The sequence below is a fragment of the Procambarus clarkii genome, chromosome 43 (genome assembly GCF_040958095.1).
Source record: "Procambarus clarkii isolate CNS0578487 chromosome 43, FALCON_Pclarkii_2.0, whole genome shotgun sequence".
NCBI classification, from domain to species: domain Eukaryota; kingdom Metazoa; phylum Arthropoda; class Malacostraca; order Decapoda; family Cambaridae; genus Procambarus; species Procambarus clarkii.
Genome location: NC_091192.1, coordinates 31,250,910 through 31,270,642, shown reverse-complemented (window position 1 = coordinate 31,270,642; position 19,733 = coordinate 31,250,910). Strand labels below are relative to the sequence as shown.

The 19,733-nt window shown below is 49.3% G+C and overlaps 1 protein-coding gene across 1 annotated transcript in view; it reads left to right on the top strand.

Annotated features, from left to right (window-relative positions):
- LOC123755912 (uncharacterized) overlaps positions 1-19,733 on the top strand; it is a 205,395-nt gene that overhangs the window by 120,159 nt on the left and 65,503 nt on the right. The gene's annotated exons all lie outside the window — the stretch shown is intronic.

The following is a 19,733-nucleotide window of genomic DNA, read 5'->3' as shown; positions in this document are numbered from 1 at the left end:
GTTCCAGCAGCGGGGGTATTGTTCCAGCAGCGAAATATTGTTCCAGCAGCGGGGGTATTGTTCCAGCAGCGAGATATTGTTCCAGCAGCGGGGGTATTGTTCCAGCAGCGGGGGTATTGTTCCAGCAGCGAAATATTGTTCCAGTAGCGGAGGTACTGTTCCAGCAGCGGGGGTATTGTTCCAGCAGCGGGGGTATTGTTCCAGCAGCGGGGGTATTGTTCCAGCAGCGGGGGTATTGTTCCAGCAGCGAAATATTGTTCCAGTAGCGGAGGTATTGTTCCAGCAGCGGGGGTATTGTTCCAGCAGCGGGGGTATTGTTCCAGCAGCGGGGGTATTGTTCCAGCAGCGGGGGTATTGTTCCAGCAGCGGGGGTATTGTTCCAGCAGCGGGGGTATTGTTCCAGCAGCGGAGGTATTGTTCCAGCAGCGAGATATTGTTCCAGCAGCGGGGGTATTGTTCCAGCAGCGGGGGTATTGTTCCAGCAGCGAGATATTGTTCCAGCAGCGGGGGTATTGTTCCAGCAGCGGGGGTATTGTTCCATCAGCGGGGGTATTGTTCCAGCAGCGGGGGTATTGTTCCAGCAGCGGGGGTATTGTTCCAGCAGCGGGGGTATTGTTCCAGCAGCGGGGGTATTGTTCCAGCAGCGGGGGTATTGTTCCAGCAGCGGTGTATTGTTCCAGCAGCGGGGGTATTGTTCCAGGCCGGTCTGGTGTTGGTGTTCCACCAGTAAGGGCGGGAAGCCACATTCCTCCACGACATCTGAGCTATTAGTCAAAGGTTGACTTATCAATATCACAGAGTGTCCATATTTGTGGAGGCGCCGCGGGGCGGAGAGTGGGTGGAGGCGCGGTGTTGTGACATGGTCGTGGGGGTCCCAATGTATATGACATGGACGTAGGTCCCAATTTATATGACATGGACGTAGGTCCCAATTTATATGACATGAATGTAGGGGGCCCAATTTATAAGAGATGGACGTAGGGGGCCCAATTTATAAGAGATGGACGTGGGGGGCCCAATTTATATGACATGAACGTAGGTCACAATTTATATGACATGAACGTAGGTCCCAATTTATATGACATGAACGTCGGTCTCAATTTTTATGACATGAACGTAGGTCCCAATGTATATGAGATGGAGGTGGGTCAGTAATTCTTGTGGGCTTCAGTAGTAGTCAGGGAATGTTGACAGTTTTAATATGCAGCAAAATGCTGCTTCTGAAAGTTTTTCTTTTTATGACTACTCATAGCTTAGTTGATAGTGCTACGGGCTCACACGCCTGGCTGGGGTTATACAGTATACAGAATGAAAATATTGTATTTTTCAGGGCGATCATTATAAGGTAAATATGGGTGGTGGTGGACCCTCATACCCATCCTGTGGGTGGTGGTGGACCCTCATACCCATCCTGTGGGTGGTGGTGGACCCTCATACCCATCCTGTGGGTGGTGGTGGACCCTCATACCCATCCTGTGGGTGGTGGTGGACCCTCATACCCATCCTGTGGGTGGTGGTGGACCCTCATACCCATCCTGTGGGTGGTGGTGGACCCTCATACCCATCCTGTGGGTGGTGGTGGACCCTCATACCCATCCTGTGGGTGGTGGTGGACCCTCATACCCATCCTGTGGGTGGTGGTGGACCCTCATACCCATCGTGTAGGTGGTGGTGGACCCTCATACCCATCCTGTAGGTGGTGGTGGACCCTCATACCCATCCTGTAGGTGGTGGTGGACCCTCATACCCATCCTGTAGGTGGTGGTGGACCCTCATACCCATCCTGTAGGTGGTGGTGGACCCTCATACCCATCCTGTGGGTGGTGGTGGACCCTCATACCCATCCTGTAGGTGGTGGTGGACCCTCATACCCATCCTGTAGGTGGTGGTGGACCCTCATACCCATCCTGTGGGTGGTGGTGGACCCTCATACCCATCCTGTAGGTGGTGGTGGACCCTCATACCCATCCTGTGGGTGGTGGTGGACCCTCATACCCATCCTGTGGGTGGTGGTGGACCCTCATACCCATCCTGTGGGTGGTGGTGGACCCTCATACCCATCCTGTGGGTGGTGGTGGACCCTCATACCCATCCTGTAGGTGGTGGTGGACCCTCATACCCATCCTGTGGGTGGTGGTGGACCCTCATACCCATCCTGTGGGTGGTGGTGGACCCTCATACCCATCCTGTGGGTGGTGGTGGACCCTCATACCCATCCTGTAGGTGGTGGTGGACCCTCATACCCATCCTGTGGGTGGTGGTGGACCCTCATACCCATCCTGTGGGTGGTGGTGGACCCTCATACCCATCCTGTGGGTGGTGGTGGACCCTCATACCCATCCTGTGGGTGGTGGTGGACCCTCATACCCATCCTGTGGGTGGTGGTGGACCCTCATACCCATCCTGTGGGTGGTGGTGGACCCTCATACCCATCCTGTAGGTGGTGGTGGACCCTCATACCCATCCTGTGGGTGGTGGTGGACCTTCATACCCATCCTGTGGGTGGTGGTGGACCCTCATACCCATCCTGTGGGTGGTGGTGGACCCTCATACCCATCCTGTGGGTGGTGGTGGACCCTCATACCCATCCTGTGGGTGGTGGTGGACCCTCATACCCATCCTGTGGGTGGTGGTGGACCCTCATACCCATCCTGTGGGTGGTGGTGGACCCTCATACCCATCCTGTGGGTGGTGGTGGACCCTCATACCCATCCTGTGGGTGGTGGTGGACCCTCATACCCATCCTGTGGGTGGTGGTGGACCCTCATACCCATCCTGTGGGTGGTGGTGGACCCTCATACCCATCGTGTAGGTGGTGGTGGACCCTCATACCCATCCTGTAGGTGGTGGTGGACCCTCATACCCATCCTGTAGGTGGTGGTGGACCCTCATACCCATCCTGTAGGTGGTGGTGGACCCTCATACCCATCCTGTAGGTGGTGGTGGACCCTCATACCCATCCTGTGGGTGGTGGTGGACCCTCATACCCATCCTGTAGGTGGTGGTGGACCCTCATACCCATCCTGTAGGTGGTGGTGGACCCTCATACCCATCCTGTGGGTGGTGGTGGACCCTCATACCCATCCTGTAGGTGGTGGTGGACCCTCATACCCATCCTGTGGGTGGTGGTGGACCCTCATACCCATCCTGTGGGTGGTGGTGGACCCTCATACCCATCCTGTGGGTGGTGGTGGACCCTCATACCCATCCTGTGGGTGGTGGACCCTCATACCCATCCTGTAGGTGGTGGTGGACCCTCATACCCATCCTGTGGGTGGTGGTGGACCCTCATACCCATCCTGTGGGTGGTGGTGGACCCTCATACCCATCCTGTGGGTGGTGGTGGACCCTCATACCCATCCTGTAGGTGGTGGTGGACCCTCATACCCATCCTGTAGGGTGGTGGTGGACCCTCATACCCATCCTGTAGGTGGTGGTGGACCCTCATACCCATCCTGTAGGGTGGTGGTGGACCCTCATACCCATCCTGTAGGTGGTGGTGGACCCTCATACCCATCCTGTAGGGTGGTGGTGGACCCTCATACCCATCCTGTAGGGTGGTGGTGACCCTCATACCCATCCTGTAGGTGGTGGTGACCCCATACCCATCCTGTAGGTGGTGGTGAGCCCTCATACCCATCCTGTAGGTGGTGGTGAGCCCTCATACCCATCCTGTAGGGTGGTGGTGGAGCCCTCATACCCATCCTGTAGGTGGTGGTGGACCCTCATACCCATCCTGTAGGGTGGTGGTGGACCCTCATACCCATCCTGTGGGTGGTGGTGGACCCTCATACCCATCCTGTGGGTGGTGGTGGACCCCATACCCATCCTGTAGGTGGTGGTGGACCCTCATACCCATCCTGTAGGTGGTGGTGGACCCTCATACCCATCCTGTGGTGGTGGTGGACCCTCATACCCATCCTGTGGGTGGTGGTGGACCCTCATACCCATCCTGTAGGTGGTGGTGGACCCTCATACCCATCCTGTAGGTGGTGGTGGACCCTCATACCCATCCTGTGGGTGGTGGTGGACCCTCATACCCATCCTGTAGGTGGTGGTGGACCCTCATACCCATCCTGTAGGGTGGTGGTGGACCCTCATACCCATCCTGTAGGGTGGTGGTGGACCCTCATACCCATCCTGTGGGTGGTGGTGGACCCTCATACCCATCCTGTAGGTGGTGGTGGACCCTCATACCCATCCTGTGGGTGGTGGTGGACCCTCATACCCATCCTGTGGGTGGTGGTGGACCCTCATACCCATCCTGTAGGGTGGTGGTGGACCCTCATACCCATCCTGTAGGGTGGTGGTGGACCCTCATACCCATCCTGTAGGTGGTGGTGGACCCTCATACCCATCCTGTAGGGTGGTGGTGGACCCTCATACCCATCCTGTAGGTGGTGGTGGACCCTCATACCCATCCTGTAGGTGGTGGTGGACCCTCATACCCATCCTGTAGGTGGTGGTGGACCCTCATACCCATCCTGTGGGTGGTGGTGGACCCTCATACCCATCCTGTAGGTGGTGGTGGACCCTCATACCCATCCTGTAGGTGGTGGTGGACCCTCATACCCATCCTGTAGGGTGGTGGTGGACCCTCATACCCATCCTGTGGGTGGTGGTGGACCCTCATACCCATCCTGTAGGTGGTGGTGGACCCTCATACCCATCCTGTAGGGTGGTGGTGGACCCTCATACCCATCCTGTGGGTGGTGGTGGACCCTCATACCCATCCTGTAGGTGGTGGTGGACCCTCATACCCATCCTGTAGGTGGTGGTGGACCCTCATACCCATCCTGTGGGTGGTGGTGGACCCTCATACCCATCCTGTGGGTGGTGGTGGACCCTCATACCCATCCTGTAGGTGGTGGTGGACCCTCATACCCATCCTGTGGGTGGTGGTGGACCCTCATACCCATCCTGTAGGTGGTGGTGGACCCTCATACCCATCCTGTGGGTGGTGGTGGACCCTCATACCCATCCTGTAGGTGGTGGTGGACCCTCATACCCATCCTGTGGGTGGTGGTGGACCCTCATACCCATCCTGTAGGTGGTGGTGGACCCTCATACCCATCCTGTGGGTGGTGGTGGACCCTCATACCCATCCTGTGGGTGGTGGTGGACCCTCATACCCATCCTGTGGGTGGTGGTGGACCCTCATACCCATCCTGTAGGTGGTGGTGGACCCTCATACCCATCCTGTGGGTGGTGGTGGACCCCATATCCATCCTGTGGGTGGTGGTGGACCCCATACCCATCCTGTGGGTGGTTGTGGACTCCATACCCATCCTGTGGGTGGTGGTGGACCCCATACCCATCCTGTGGGTGGTGGTGGACCCCATATCCATCCTGTGGGTGGTGGTGGACCCTCATACCCATGCTGTGGGTGGTGGTGGACTCCATACCCATCGTGTGGGTGGTGGTGGACCCCATACCCATCCTGTGGGCGGTGGTGGACCCCATACCCATCCTGTGGGCGGTGGTGGACCCCATACCCATCCTGTGGGCGGTGGTCGACCCCATACCCATCCTGTGGGCGGTGGTCGACCCCATACCCATCCTGTGGGCGGTGGCGAAGGGATATGATCCAGGTATTAGTGAAAAATGTCTGATTTGGTCAAGATTGTAATTCAGATTCACTCTGAGGTCAATAAGAGGTTTAGTGAGCCATTTCGAGGACGCTGTCTTCAATACAAGAGTTCTTGGCCTTTTAAGCAAGGGTTGGATGAGTTAACATTTAAATACCAATTAAAACATTCATTTCTATAAGCCTAATTACACGATCAAATGCCAGATTGGGTTCATTTACAAAAAGTTGCCTCTGGTGTTCATCTCTTCGGCTCTTATAATGTAATTTGTGTAAGTTTTAAGTAATCTAAGTAAATAAGTAATTAAAAATTATTTATTTACTTTACTTTAATATTTTATTATCATCGTTTGTATGTGTTTTAATTTGTTATTGAAGAGTCCATTCTTCAATATGGGAGTACTTTTACCAACTGGTTGGTCAAACGTACAATAATGGACTGTTGCATCCAAAAAGTTAATTTTTGTACTATTGAATTTGTCTAAATAGCATGTTAAAGAAACTGGAATAGTAACTAAAGAACCATTAATTGACCTAACCTAACCTAACCTATTTTAACCTTACTTAACCTAAACTAACCTGACCTAACCTGACCTCTTCTAACCTATTTTAACCTAAACTAACAGCTCCAAACTAACTTAATCTGTACCACTTAACCTAGCCTGTCCTAACCTAATCTAATCTGTCCTAACCTAATCAAACCTAGCTTAACCTGACCTAATCTAATCAAACCTTTCCTAACCCGACCTAACCTAATCTAACTTGCTTTAAGAAACGTGACTTAACTTGAGGAACTTGAGTCTTGAGGTTGTTCAGGTGATGGGAAGGTTACTGGTTGATACCTGGTTGATGGGGTTCTGGGAGTTCTTCTACTCCCCAAGCCCGGCCCGAGGCCAGGCTTGACTTGTGAGAGTGTGAAGCAAAGCACCTATGGGATGAAATATCTAGAGCATCTAGATCTAACAGTATTTATGTCATGGGTGACTTTAATTTTAGCGGAATAAACTGGTTGAACAAAACAGGGAATAGTGAAGCAGAAGATTTTCTAGAATTAATTGACGATTGCTTTCTTACGCAACACATTAAGGAACCAACACGGGAAAATAATATTTTAGATTTAGTGTTAACTAACAGGGAAACGCAAATTAATGACATCGAAATAGGGAGTGAGCTAGGGAGCAGTGATCACAAAGAAATCAGATTTAGCATAGAATGGAATAGACCAGTAGGAGAAAATTCTGTTAAAGTGCCAGATTTTCGAAAAGCTGATTTTAATAGCCTAAGAAATTTTTTGGGTCAAATTGATTGGAAAGTCTTGGGTATGGGGTGTGGGCCGGTCTTGGAGCGAGACATGAACCCAGCGATAGGTGACTTAAATGGGGATTTCGATGTGGATTCAATATATAACTTATTTAAGAATATTCTAAACAAAGCACAGGAACGTAGTATACCATACAAATTGAATAGATCGAATACTAATGACCCAAAGTGGATAACAAAGAATTTGAAGAACCTTATAGGTAAAAAGAGAGCTTGGTACAAAAGGATTAAAAATGGGGAGGTCACTTTAGAACAGGAATTCGTACAACTGGTTAGAAATGTTAAAAAAGAGATAAGGAAAGCAAAAAGAAACTATGAAGTTCGCATAGCAGGGCAAGCAAAGACAAATCCTAAAGGGTTTTTTCAGTTATATCGTACTAAGACTAGGGAGAGGATAGGTCCATTAAAAACTGAGACAGGTCAAATAACAGATAGTGATGAAGAGATGAGTAGTATTTTTAATAAATATTTTGTATCTGTATTTACTAAAGAGGAACTTAACAATATGCCTTCAGCCGAACAAGTCTATGTGGGTGGGGACAAGGACAGGTTGACGAGTTTAGCAGTTACCAGGGAGGATGTTCTTAAACAAATAGTAAAACTCAAACCAAACAAATCCCCAGGGCCGGATGAAGTGTTTGCCAGGGTGCTTAAAGAAGGCAAAGAGGAGCTTTGCGAGCCACTGTCTACCATATTTAATAAATCAATAGAGTCAGGCAGAGTGCCAGAGTTTTGGAAAGTTGCTAATGTGATACCAGTTTTTAAGAAAGGAGATAGATCACTTGCGTCTAACTATCGACCAATTAGCCTAACGTCTATTGTGGGAAAGTTACTCGAATCTATAATAGCAAATAAAATTCGTCTTCATCTTGAAAAACATAAATTAATAATTGAGTCGCAACATGGTTTTATAAATGGCCGTTCATGTTTAACAAATTTGTTATCTTTTTATTCTAGCATTGTTGAGGCAGTTGATAGTGGTAAGGATTGCGATGTTGTATACCTTGACTTTAGCAAAGCTTTTGATACAGTGCCACATGAAAGACTGATTAAAAAGATAGAGTCTCATGGTATTGGGGGTGCTATATTAAGCTGGATTAGGGCATGGCTATACCAAAGGAAACAGAGAGTTAGTATAAATGGAATCAAGTCAGAGTGGGAAAATGTTGTAAGTGGAGTGCCTCAAGGCTCTGTCCTGGGACCTCTGTTGTTTATAATATATATAAATGATTTAGATTCAGGTTTGAGTAGCAACATTTGCAAATTTGCCGATGATACGAAAATCGGTAGGGAAATTAATTCGGAGGAGGACTCACTATCACTTCAAGTTGATCTAGATAGGGTTTTGAAATGGTCAAAGGATTGGCAGATGCAGTTTAATGCTGATAAATGTAAAGTTCTGAGGTTAGGTAATGATGATAGAGTTACAAGATACGAGCTAGATGGTGTTGAGATTGCGAAGTCGGATTGCGAAAGGGATCTGGGAGTTATGATTAGTAAGAATTTAAAACAAAAGGATCAATGCATAAATGTTCGTAATAAGGCAAATCGGACACTTGGATTTATTAATCGCAGCGTTAGTAACAAGACACCTGGTGTGGTTCTCAAGCTATATCTTGCTCTAGTTAGGCCCCATTTAGATTATGCAGTTCAGTTTTGGTCGCCATATTATAGAATGGATATAAATTCACTTGAACGTGTCCAGCGTAGGATGACTAAGTTAATTCCCCAAATTAGAAATCTTTCATATGAAGAAAGATTAACAAAGCTTAAGTTGCATTCACTGGAAAGGCGAAGAGTTAGGGGCGACATGATAGAGGTTTACAAGTGGGTGAATGGACATAACAAAGGGGATATTAATGGAGTATTGAAAGTATCAACACAAGACAGAACACGAAACAATGGGTATAAATTGGATAAGTTTAGATTTAGGAAAGACTTGGGTAAATACTGGTTCAGTAACAGGGTTGTTGATTTGTGGAACCAATTGCCGCGTAACATTGTGGAGGTGGGGTCCCTCGATTGTTTCAAGCGCGGGTTGGACATGTATATGAGTGGGATTGGGTGGTTATAAATAGGAGCTGCCTCGTGTGGGCCAACAGGCCTTCTGCAGTTGCCTTTGTTCTTATGTTCTTAGTTTGGTCCACCAGGCTGTTGCTTGGAGCGGCCCGCAGGCCCACATACCCACCACAGCCCGGTTGGTCCGGCACTCCTTGGAGGAATAAATCTAGTTTTCTCTTGAAGATGTCCACGGTTGTTCCGGCAATATTTCTTATGCTCGCTGGGAGGACGTTTAACAACCGCGGACCTCTGATGTTTATACAGTGTTCTCTGATTGTGCCTATGGCACCTCTGCTCTTCACAGAGGTTGTTGAAGTGTGTGTTCCAGACACTTGTGTGTGCCTTCTTGGGGCGAGGCGAGGGCTTCCCCCCGGCCCACACCTGCTTAATAGGACGAGCAGGTGACGTGTAATGTCTTATGATAACACTGGTGGGTGTGGGGGTGGGGGGGGGGGGCAGCCTCCTGGGGGCCACACAGTGGGCCACACACATGGAGTGGCCACACACAGGGAGTGGTCCACACACAGGGAGTGGCCACACACAGGGAGTGGTCCACACACAGGGAGGGGCCACACACAGGGAGGGTCCACACACAGGGAGTGGTCACACACAGGGAGGGTCCACACACAGGGAGGGGCCACACACAGGGAGTGCTCCACACACAGGGAGAGTCCACACACAGGGAGGGGCCACACACAGGGAGAGTCCACACACAGGGAGGGGCCACACACAGGGAGAGTCCACACACAGGGAGAGTCCACACACAGGGAGGGGCCACACACAGGGAGAGTCCACACACAGGGAGGGGCCACACACAGGGAGGGGCCACACACAGGGAGAGTCCACACACAGGGAGGGTCCACACACAGGGAGGGGCCACACACAGAGAGTGGTCCACACACAGGGAGGGGCCACACACAGAGAGTGGTCCACACACAGGGAGGGGCCACACACAGAGAGTGGTCCACACACAGGGAGGGTCCACACACAGAGAGGGGCCACACACAGGGAGGGGCCACACACACGGAGGGTCCACACACAGGGAGGGGCCACACACAGAGAGTGGTCCACACACAGGGAGGGGCCACACACAGGGAGGGGCCACACACAGAGAGTGGTCCACACACAGGGAGGGTCCACACACAGGGAGGGGCCACACACAGGGAGGGGCCACACACAGGGAGGGTCCACACACAGGGAGGGTCCACACACAGGGAGGGTCCACACACAGGGAGGGGCCACACACAGGGAGGGTCCACACACAGGGAGGGGCCACACACAGGGAGGGGCCACACACAGGGAGTGGCCACACACAGGGAGGGGCCACACACAGGGAGTGGTCCACACACAGGGAGGGTCCACACACAGGGAGGGGCCACACACAAGGAGGGGCCACACACAGGGAGTGGTCCACACACAGGGAGGGGCCACACACAGGGAGTGGTCCACACACAGGGAGGGGCCACACACAGGGAGGGTCCACACACAGGGAGGGTCCACACACAGGGAGGGTCCACACACAGGGAGGGTCCACACACAGGGAGGGGCCACACACAGGGAGTGGTCCACACACAGGGAGTGGTCCACACACAGGGAGGGGCCACACACAGGGAGGGGCCACACACAGGGAGTGGTCCACACACAGGGAGGGTCCACACACAGGGAGGGTCCACACACAGGGAGGGGCCACACACAGGGAGGGTCCACACACAGGGAGTGGCCACACACAGGGAGGGGCCACACACAGGGAGTGGTCCACACACAGGGAGGGTCCACACACAGGGAGGGGCCACACACAGGGAGGGGCCACACACAGGGAGTGGTCCACACACAGGGAGGGGCCACACAAAGGGAGTGGTCCACACACAGGGAGGGTCCACACACAGGGAGGGTCCACACACAGGGAGGGTCCACACACAGGGAGGGGCCACACACAGGGAGGGGCCACACACAGAGAGGGGCCACACACAGGGAGTGGTCCACACACAGGGAGGGTCCACACACAGGGAGTGGTCCACACACAGGGAGGGTCCACACACAGGGAGGGGCCACACACAGGGAGGGGCCACACACAGGGAGTGGTCCACACACAGGGAGGGTCCACACACAGGGAGGGTCCACACACAGGGAGTGGTCCACACACAGGGAGGGTCCACACACAGGGAGGGTCCACACACAGGGAGGGTCCACACACAGGGAGGGTCCACACACAGGGAGTGGTCCACACACAGGGAGGGTCCACACACAGGGAGGGTCCACACACAGGGAGGGTCCACACACAGGGAGGGTCCACACACAGGGAGGGTCCACACACAGGGAGTGGTCCACACACAGGGAGGGTCCACACACAGGGAGGGGCCACACACAGGGAGTGGTCCACACACAGGGAGGGTCCACACACAGGGAGGGGCCACACACAGGGTGGGGCCACACACAGGGAGTGGCCACATACCTTCCCGATCTCACAGACAAAAACCGGGCGCACCTCGCCAGCTGTCAGATAGCCGTTCAAGGAAAGCCAGGCTCCGGTTCTTTGACACTCTTTCCCACTCACTCAAACAGATTTTTCCTGTTAGGTCACTTATCCTAGCTCGCTCCTGTGGGTCTGACGTATCCTAGCTCGCTCCTGTGGGTCTTACTTATCCTAGCTCGGTCCTGTGGGTCTGACTTATCCTAGCTCGCTCCTGTGGGTCTGACTTATCCTAGCTCGCTCCTGTGGGTCTGACTTATCCTAGCTCGCTCCTGTGGGTCTGACTTATCCTAGCTCGCTCCTGTGGGTCTGACTTATCCTAGCTCGCTCCTGTGGGTCTTACTTATCCTAGCTCGCTCCTGTGGGTCTGACTTATCCTAGCTCGCTTCTGTGGGTCTGACTTATCCTAACTCACTCCTGTGGGTCTCACTTATCCTAGCTCGCTCCTGTGGGTCTCACTTATCCTAGCTCGCTCCTGTGGGTCTCACTTATCCTAGCTCGCTCCTGTGGGCCTGACTTATCCTAGCTCGCTCCTGTGGGTCTGACTTATCCTAGCTCGCTCCTGTGGGTCTGACTTATCCTAGCTCGCTCTTGTGGGTCTTACTTATCCTAACTCTTGCCTCTGAGCATCACTTATCCTAGATTGTCAGCCTTGTAGCTGGGTTCATACTTTTTAGTTCATTAACTTGGGTTATCCAGGAGTTTTAACCGGAGACTTTGGATACTCAGAATTTTGGATAAAATGGAAATATTGTGATCCTGGGATAAGATTTTTAATGTTTGTGTGTTGTGTCTTAACCACCGTTAAGTGGTACCGTTAACCACCGTTAAGTGGTACCGTTAACCACCGTTAAGTGGTACCGTTAACCACCGTTAAGTGGTACCGTTAACCACCGTTAAGTGGTACCGTTAACCACCGTTAAGTGGTACCGTTAACCACCGTTAAGTGGTACCGTTAACCACCGTTAAGTGGTACCGTTAACCACCGTTAAGTGGTACCGTTAACCACCGTTAACCACTAAATCAACTTACCTGACCTTACCTAGGGACTAACTATGCATACAACCATATTGTATGGAAAAAAATTAATGTTGTAAATATGCCAGGATGTGCAGATTCTAGCCTGCGACACGGTCGGCCGAGCGGACAGCACGCTGGATTTGTGATCCTGTGGTCCCGGGTTCGATGCCCGGCGAGAAACAATGGGCAGAGTTTCTTTCACCCTATGTCCCTGTTACCTAGCAGTAAAATAGGTACCTGGGTGTTAGTCAGCTATCACGGGCTGCTTCCTAGGGGTGGAGGCCTGGTCGAGGACCGGGCCGCGGGGACACTAAAGCCCCGAAATCATCTCAAGATAACGGTACACTAGGCATCGTTGTGAATGTCAGATAACCTGACCTGACTGAACTAAACATATCATGCCCCAAAACCGGACTTTTAACATTTGTAGGCCTAGCATGACACACATATGTACTATATTAGGCCTACGGGAGCGTGTATCAGGCCTATAACTGCCAAGGGAGAGGTGTTAGGTTATATTTTATATTGATGTTTGCACAAACGTTTCCGGTTCCTCTAGATTCAATAACACAAAAGTCAACTTTGTGGGCGGCCTGTCACTCCGTGCTGCTACTTGTCACCGAGGAGTGACTCTAAGTACTTGCATTTTAGGCGGCTGAGGCTGGACCCCAGGGCAAGGAGCTGGGAGATAGGGACAGTGCCCAACCACTTGCGCCACGTCGACCCTGCAAGAAAGTCATCGTCATCGTTGCAAGAAGGTTAGAGGTCGTCGTTTAACCGATCACTTCAAGGCGAGGAGGCCTGGTCGACGACCGGGCCGCGGGGACGCTAAGCCCCGGAAGCACCTCAAGGTAACCTCAAGGAGGGGAAAGGCATTACCGTATATGTAATTAGCACACACGTAATACATATATGTTTATGTAAATTGTTGTAAAGTCTACATATCGCAAAGCTTTGTTCTTGAAGCTGTCAGTTTACCTCTTGTAAACCTGTTAGTCCATTCCAGTCTCATTTGTCATTCTCCGTTGTTATTGGTGGTTTGACTCCTCCCTCGTTCTTGAGTCAGGTGTGTGGTGTTCTGTTGGAGGTTCTCTGAAGAGTCAGGTCTGCTGACCTCTGAAGAGTCAGGTCTGCTGACCTCTGAAGAGTCAGGTCTGGTGACCTCTGAAGAGTCAGGTCTGTTGACCTCTGAAGACTCAGGTCTGGTGACCTCTGAAGAGTCAGGTCTGGTGTTCCGTAGGATCGTGTTCTTCTCCCATATGAATTTGGGTGTTCTACAGTATCCTGTTCTCCGTCCACGTCAAATGTTGTGTTCGTCAGAGCACCACAGAACCAGAGATATCAGAGCACCACAGAACCAGAGATATCAGAGCACCACAGAACCAGATATATCAGAGCACCACAGAACCAGAGATATCAGAGCACCACAGAACCAGAGATATCAGAGCACCACAGAACCAGAGGTGTCAGAGCACCACAGAACCAGAGGTGTCCACAGCTGTTCCTGTGTACTGACTGTGGTGGGGGGTAGGGGGGGGTATGAGCAGGAAGGGGGCAGAATAAGGTCAGTGAGGCGCGTCAGGTCAAGCCAGGTCAGTGACCCCGTTGTGCAGCGACCACTACCTAACCTGCACCACCACCACTACCACCACCACCACCACCAGGGAGGAGACGCCCTCGCCGCCTCACTTTTTTGCAGGTTCGAGCCCCGAGGGGGGCTTAGATGGGTGTGTGCTCAGTTCCTGCCTCTGACCTCATATCCTGGCTCCTTGTTATCATATCCTGTCTGGTCATGAAGACAGTATCTCAACTTATTTTTCTCATATCCCCGATCCTTTGTTCTAATATCCCAGCTCTTTGGCATCATATATCAGTTCCTTGTCTTCATATCCCTATATCCCTTCTAAGCGCTAGTTTAGTGTTCTCGCACTAGTTTATTGACCGACGCACATCTCCTGTGCCAGGTGAGTACGACGGGATCACCATGGACCGTGCTGGTTGCAACTTTTTGTTCGGAGTTGTTGAATCTAAAACTACAACATGATAATTGCTTTACACACGCGCGTGTGCGCGCACAATCAAACAGTCCCTCCTTGCCCCCTCGCCCAATCCATGGTTCTAATCCCTCCTCCTCCACTAGCACATACCCTCACTTGGATATGTGCTCAGCCTCTGTGTCCCCTCTATACTCCGTCTCCCCCTCTACCCCCTTTACCCCCCCCCCCCCCCTCTCTGCTCAACTCTGTTTCTCAGCCCCTTTATGCGTCTCAGATCGACGCTACCTCTCAGGCCAGAATACGTCTGGGATATAGACGTAGCTGGCAGCTTTCTCAAACCCCAAATGTCGAGTACACAATGTGTCAACTTTGTGAAAGAGAAAACATGCACTCTCTTGAACATTATATTGTAGAATGTCCCATATTGACTGAGTTTCGCCCTCCTGGGCTAAGGTATGCTGAACTCTGTAACTACTATATGAGTACTGGAACACTTGATGATATATTGGACTTGTACCCAAGATTGACTACATAATGCATCAGTTACACAATGTTTGTGATGTAACTATATAACCTGAGCTTGTAAAAGCATCTTAATCACCTTCAGTGGTTAAGCGCTTAATTGCACACTAGTTTCTATAGCAGCTATCTCACCCTGTCAGAGTAAAAGAGACAAATGGACGTGTATGTATGTGTGTGTATATATGTATGTATATATGTATATGTGTGTGTGTGTGTGTGTGTGTGTGTGTGTGTGTGTGTGTGTGTGTGTGTGTGTGTGTGTGTGTGTGTGTGTGTGTGTGTGTATGTATGTGTATAAAGTATATGTGGAAGCTGATCAGAATTACATTTCACCTTTGTAAATGCACATTAATGATACTATGTAAAAGACACATTGAACACTTTATGTAGAGCATACATAAATCTGCGTATCTATGTGTTTACTTATGTAGGTTAGCTTAGCATTTTAAAAGCACTACAGTCACCTTCTGTGGTTGAGTGTTCAATAAATCCCTGAACTATATGTTTATCAGATCTCTCAACCTGTCCCCGGAGGACAGAAGAAAATGTAATATATGCTGATTAGCATTGTAAATGTCTGGCCACGTCTGTGGTAGAAAATAATAATAATAATAATAAAAAAAAGCCCCACTCTGCCTCTCAGACCCACTCTTTGACTTTGAGACCCTTGATGCCTCTCTGGCCACGTGTGCCTCTCATCCTCCTCCTTCTTCCGGACACTTCCCACCTCACGAGTACACATCACATATAGAGCTGCATCCATCTCTCACTTGAGGTCTACACCAATTAAAACAAATAGAAGAGCGCTGTGAATTCTGGTAGCAGAATGTCCAAGAAGAGCCTCAAGGTTTGGTACACCAATGCTGATGGAGTGGTAAACAAAGCAGAAGAAATAAAAGAAAGGGCTAGTAAAAAAAACAGCTTTATATAATTGCAATAGTGGGAAGTAAAATAAATGATTTGATCTGGACTGCAATTTTTCCAGGGGGAAGAGCAGTTAATAACGAAAGAAAGGATATATAGACATAGAAGTGAACTCAAAGGTACTCCTTCGAACATAGAAGGTACATAGAAGGTATTCCTAATAAAGCTAAGTGGAAGTTTGAGGAACGGAAGGTCAAAGTACAAACGGATGCACAGGCTAACAGTCTGTGCATTCCTTTTCCCATCTGCTGTTAGTCATTGGGACTAACAGGAGATGGGACAGGGATAGTGGTCCTGATAATCAACAATCCTCCACCAAACAGCACAAGTCCCAGACAAGAATATGATGACAACAACAAGGCATGTGTAGATCACCTACAGAGAGCAGCAACAACAGCTCACAGAATGAGAGCAAAACTACTGGTTATGGAGGACCTAAATCACAGAGATTGATTGGAAATCGAGGATTCCCCATGATGGGGGGAGGAAACATAGGGAGCAGAATTAGTGAAAGTTATAGACAGGAACTTCTTAACACAACATGTGAATGAAAACACAAGAGAAAGATGAGGAGATAAACCCTGCATATTAAACCTGATCCTCACTCAGAATGAGGAAGACATTGAGAATTTGGAACATGAAATACCACCAGGAGCCAGAGATCAGTGTCCAAGTCTTTGATTATCTGAGCGAACTTAAAACTATGAACACGGGACAAGAAGTTAGGGGAAAGGTGAGTTATCTTGAGATCTTGAGGTTATCTTGAGATGATTTCGGGGCTTTAGTGTCCCCGCGGCCCGGTCCTCGACCAGGCCTCCACCCCCAGGAAGCAGCCTGTGACAGCTGACTAACACCCAGGTATCTATTTTACTGCTAGGTAACAGGGGCATAGGGTGAAAGAAACTCTGCCCAATGTTTCTCGCCGGCGCCTGGGATCGAACCCAGGACCACAGGATCACAAGTCCAGCGTGCTGTCCACTCGGGCGACGGGCTCCCTGTCTTCTATAGAGTTGTCTATAGAAAAGGGAATTACATGATGTTAAGAAAGTATCTGAGAAATGTTCAGTGGGAGGAAGAACTTAGAGGAAAGACTAGAAGAAATGATGGACCAAGTACATTTGAGATGCAAGGAGGCTGAAGAGTGTCTCGTACCAACAATAAGGAAAAAAGTGTGAGGGAGTATAATAACTCATGGTATAATAGACAGTGTCAAGACGCAAAAATGAGAAGCGGGAGGCAGTGGTGGATATACAGAGGTCAAAGGACAGAGGAAAACAGAAATAGATGCAGCAGAGATAGAACTGAATACATAAATATATGAAGAGTATCGGAAAGAAATTACGAAAATGACATTGCCTCAAGGCAAAGAAACAACGAAGAATACTCCGTAATCGTACGAGAGGAAGAAGACAGTGAAGGACAAAGTTTTTTTCTTTTCTACCACAAACGTGGCCACACATTTACAATGCTAACCAGCATATATACATTTTCTTCTGTCCTCCATGGACAGGGTTAGAGATGTGTTAAACATATAGTTCAAGGGTTTATTGAACAATCAACCACAGAAGGTGATTCGGTGCTTTTAAAATGCTAAGCTAACCTACATACGTAAATACATAGATACACAGATTTACGTATGCCCTACATATAGTGTTCGATGTGTCTTTTACATAGTGTCATTAATGGGCATTTACAAAGGTGAACTGTAATTCTGATCAGCTTCCATATATATGCTTTATACCCATACATATACATACACACACACATATACATACATATATACACACACACATGCATTCACATACATTTGTCTCGTTTACTCTGACAGGGTGAGATAGCTGATAAAGAAACTAGTGTGCAATTAAGCACTTAATCACTGAAGGTGATGAAGGTGCTTTGACAAGCTCAGGTTATATAGTTACATCATATATATACATTATATAATTGATACATTACATGGTCAATCTTGGGTACAAGTCCAATATATCATCAAGTGTTCCAGTACTCATATAGTAATTACACAGTTCAGCATACCTTAGCCCAGGAGGGCGAAAGTCAGTCAATATGGGACATTCTACAATATAATGTTAAAGAGAGTGCATGTTTTCTCTTTCACAAAGTTGACACATTGTGTACTCGACATTTGGGTTTTGAGAAAGCTGCCAGATACGTCTATATCCCAGGCGTATTCTGGCCACTATAACATCACATTGCCGGGTTCTTGTTCTATTAGTCCCATATGTGAATGTCCCCTCACGTTAGCTATCATAATATTTAATGCTACAACTTTCAGGTCTTTGTGAATTTGTTAGGTCGGTGAGTTCTTCATTAGATATTTGTTTATGTATTCTCTTTGTCACTGCTAATGAAACACCCATATCAATTTCTACCACTGGTTTTCTACAGGCTGACTTAGCAAGCATATCAACAGTGTCATGTCTTGAGATGCCAACATGTGATGGTATCCATAGGAATTTAATTTGACAAGACTATAACAAACGGGAGGAGGAATATACAGAAAGTGACAAGAATATTGACGAAGTACTGAGCACCAGTTTCCCTGGAGTGTACACAACCGAGCCTGAGCAGCTCCCAGCGCTAGAGAAGAAGGATAACCCTATATGAGCGACTGTCAAATACTGAGGTGAGAGCAGGAGAAGTAAAGAAACACCTAACACCATGGATGCTAAACGAGGCGGCATAGTCCCTCAGCGTACCTCTTGCTTTAATCTTTAATGAGTCACTTATAAAGGCAGAGTTGTCCAGCTGCTGGAAGAAGGCATGTGTGGTACCAATCTTCAAAAATAGATATAGAAAAAAGGCACTTAAATACAGACCAGTATCACTGACAAGCATCCCCTGCAAAGTACTTGAAAGAATAATCAGGTTAAGACTAGTTACTCAGAATTAGGTACCTAAACAAACACTAATTGTATTTAAGGAAGGGAAATCATGCCTAACAAACCTACTGGAGTTCTATGATAGAGTAACAAGAATAAGGCAGGACAGAAGGATGGGCAGATTGCGTATTTCTGGATTGCCAAAAAGCCTTTGATACAGTACCTAGCAAGAGATTACTATACAAACTTGAGAGGCAGGCGGGAGTAAGCGGAAAACTCCTAACATGGGTAAGGAGTTACCACACAGGCAGGAGCCAGAGTGTGACAGTAAGGGAGCGAGAAGTCAGACAGGCGCACACCAACAAGTACGGAGTACTGGAGCGGAGTACCTCAAGGATCCGTGTTGGGGCCAGTTCTATTTCTCATATTTGTAAATAATTTATCTACAGGAGCCGAGTCTTATATGTCGATGTTTGCAGATGATGCAAAATTGTTGAGACTGAATTGTGACAGATGATGATTGTAGGATACTCCAAGAGAACTTGAACAAGTTGCAGTTGGTCGGAGAAATGGCTACTGGAATTCAATACGAGCAAGTGTAAAGTGATGGAATTGGAAATACGTGACAAGAGACCAAAGGGACAGTACACATTGAAGGGAAACTCCCTTCCCTGAAACGACCAAAGAAAAAGACCTGGAAGTGGACACAACACCAAACTTAACTCCAGAGGCCCATATAAACAGGATAACATCAGCAGCATACTCTACACTAGCAAATGTTTGAACATCATTCAGAAACCTAAATAAGTTGGCATTTAGAGCGCTGTACACCGCTTACTTGAGACCAGTCTTAGTGTATGCCGCCCCATCGTGGAACCCCACCTGAAAGAAAACATAAGGAAAGTATACAAGGTTCAGGAATTTGCGACGAGGCTCGTCCCAGAATTACCAGGGATGAGGTAGGAAGAGAGACTGGGAAGACTAAATCTGAC